The following is a 3,363-nucleotide window of genomic DNA, read 5'->3' as shown; positions in this document are numbered from 1 at the left end:
GCCTGTTTTCCTGTGAATCCTTTATAAGTTTCAGCACTTTTTAAATCCCATGTAGAAACAGGGGACTGTAGTTGTGTCCTCCTAGAACTAATCATGTTGAAAGCTACTGCACAGTGAGATAATCACTAAATGTAGGAGTTTTTTTAGGGGGGAAATTTCTTAATCTGTGCTGAGAATTAGGAAAACACATATTGTAAGTACTGTAAAGCCAATTTGCTATTTGAGGATATATATATATATACATATATATATGAAATGACTAGGCATTGAGAAGCTATTGCTGAAAAAATAAAATAAAGTGAATAGCATGAAAAAGGAGGTTTTATATAAAGAACATCATATTCATTTAATGAAACTTCACTGTGCAGCAGGCTCTGGAGAAATCGCTCCACATCAGAGCGAGATGCACTGCGAGACATTAATGTTGTCTTCCTCTTACAGTTATCATCCTGCTTCCCCAATCATCCCTCCGAACACAAGCAAACAGACATACAGAGAGTACGATCCATGCAGAAATGGAAGACGTGTTGATAATTAGCTTGGAGAGTCAACTGTGCTTCCCGTTTGATCCCCTCTTCCGTCTTGTAGGTGGAACGTGGAGGTATGCGCGAATCAAACATTTCTTCGGAGGCACGAGTGAAATCAAGACAAAAGCAGAGCTCGCCAGGTGTTCAATTCAATTGATTTCTCTCAGTTCAAAATGTGCATATCAAAGTAGCCTCTTGTAGCGAAGGGCCTCTTGTAGTGAAGGGCACAGTTCCCCCCAAAATCAAAGGAGACTTAGCAGGGCCTGCATTTAAGGGCTGAATCTCAATAACCCAGGAGTCCCACAAGTGCTACGTCACTACTGAGAACATTTCACCAATGCAGGCGATGAATTTAAGCATGCCGTGTCTCGCAGGAGAAAATGAAAACCTCCCAAAAACAAATGACACGTCTTACAGGGGGGGAAACTGAATCTTCTACAGCTACATTTAATTGGCTTGCTGCATGTGGTTTCTCCATTAAAAATGGCTCCCACCCTCTCCATCTGTAAATAGACACTTCATCACGCCCCCTCCATTCATTTCCCTTTAATTGCACAGCATTTGTAGCATAACAGTAAAGTACAATTAAAACAGTCTCAATATTTGCTGACAGCCGCAGTCTTGCGAGCTTTGCGTTTAAATAACTCAGAATTAAGAGGAAGTGCGGGGACAACGAGGTGTGCTTGATGAGGGGGGCTGATACCTTGATGACTCTGTTTAATGTGTCTCACAAACGGGCAACACAAACACTGACTGCGGCAGGTAGTAATTGCAATTAATTCCAGGTCTTCTCAAATAGACAAATCACAGCTCAATTATCCCGACCGGTAACCGAAAGGCACGGATGCAGATTTTTTAAAACATTTGCTACTCGCGCGGCCCAAGGGAACCCTCAAGGGCCTCCCTGGGCAATGAAGCCGTCATCGTGCTTCATGAAGTGTAGCAGTTTCTTTTCTCTCCTTGCCCTGGCATATTTCCATTTATCAGGTGTACTGATGCGCAGTGTAAGAGCCACAGACTTCAGCGAAAAAATTGGATCAGAGTGTGCGAGGTTCGTCGAGAAAAAAAAAAAAGGGAGGAGACGCGTTGAATATGCACAAACACGAATAAACGCTCAAATTCAGATAAACATACAAAGAAAATGAGCAAACACACGCGTGGAGTCGGCCTCGCACTCGCTCTTGTGCACAAACAGACATAAAAGCGACGGAGAACCTCACACGGCAGGCCGATCACAATCCTTGAAGTATAAGTTTTGACAGTTTGACAGCACATGCTGTCTTTTGTGTAGAAGAAGAGGCTTATGGAGGCTGTCTGCTGCCCTCAACACTTCTTCTCCTCTTAGAGTAATAACATAAAGCACATGCACCATATGGCTTTATGCTGAGAAGCTTGAACAAACTTGCATGCGGCAAAACAAACAATATATAAAAATAACGTGCTTTTGAAGGGGTTTCTTTTCGAAATGAGACATCAGTCAGCCGGGGTGGGTTGAAATGACACCTACTCTCTGGGAGTGATCGCTGTCACAAAACAGGCTCAGATGTTACTAACAAAGCTTTTAAAAGTCATATCTGAGAACTTATTTATATCCGAGCAATTTCCGCTTCGGAAATATTAACTAAATATAAAATAGGATTTAAAGCACCTGGAATGACTGAGAGCTTTCAGATCCTTTTAGCGCCACACTGGATGACATGTAAAGCCCTTAAAGCGCTGTGCAAAAAGCCAGACCACATAATGACATACTAGCTGTGGATGAACGCTCACATCCTCTTAAGAGCAATACATGAACTCAAACACTCAAATGGCAGAAGTTCTTATGAGGGGAACGTTGCTTTGAGGGTGAAGGGCCACCTTTAAATGGAAACACCACCGGGGCTGTTTTTCAGGCAAAGACAACTTGTCATCCGTCGACGTGACAACAACTATTTCTCATTTCTCCCGACAAAATCCATCTCAAGATTGGCCTTAAATGACTCCTTCCCCCCCCTCCTCCTTGAAAATATCAGCGAATAATAAAGAATCGGCGCTCGCTGGTGAGAAATGGTGACACATGAAATCTTATCCGCGCGGATTAGCGTCTCCGTATCCATCAAATACCTAAATAACTTAAGGTGAAGTGAACTGCTAAACCTTTGATCCTCCTCCTCCTCCTCCTCCTCCTCCTCTCTGTCTGTCTCCCATGCCTTATCACATCATCCATTTCCTCACTTGTTTGTTGCTGTGAGTGACACCTCGTACTCAGCCTCATACAATATCTGTCAGATTGTATTATTAATGCTGATAGAGTGCCGGATGAATCGTCATGTGAATAAGTCACCGTTAGTGGAGGAGGTCACAAAATGATCAAAGAGTCGCGGGGAAGTGGATGGCGTTTTTTTTTTGCCCGGCAACACCAAACCCAAGGGAGTTTAAAATACATAGATAAACAGCTTTTTCATGGAAGGGTGAATCCTGTTAATTTGCGGTGCTGGTGGAGTAATAACAAGTATAAGACAATAACAAGGCTCCCGTGTGGCTTCTCCTTTTTCGCCACAATGTTTACAATCCCGTAATCAGCGTAAAATGAATCACCCCTAAAAAATCTAATTCCCTCTTATCACGTGCTATTATTTGCCAGCTTGCAAAGTTATGGATTTACTTTAATAAAACTATAAACGCTGTCATGTGATAATCACTGCGCGCTGATTCCTCTGCTTTGCCTTGCAGAGTTGAAGAGGATTAAGCCTGGGTTCCCTTAGCTAACCCAATAATATGTATGACAGAGCTGCAGGCGGCTTAGTGTTTACTGCTTCACATCTCTCCGAGGAGCTCCGAGTACAGCATAGACAGG

The sequence above is a fragment of the Stegastes partitus genome, unplaced genomic scaffold (assembly GCF_000690725.1).
Source record: "Stegastes partitus isolate 25-593 unplaced genomic scaffold, Stegastes_partitus-1.0.2 Scaffold2041, whole genome shotgun sequence".
Taxonomy (NCBI): domain Eukaryota; kingdom Metazoa; phylum Chordata; class Actinopteri; family Pomacentridae; genus Stegastes; species Stegastes partitus.
The sequence above is the reverse complement of the archived record's forward strand: the minus strand, read 5'-3'. Positions refer to the sequence as shown.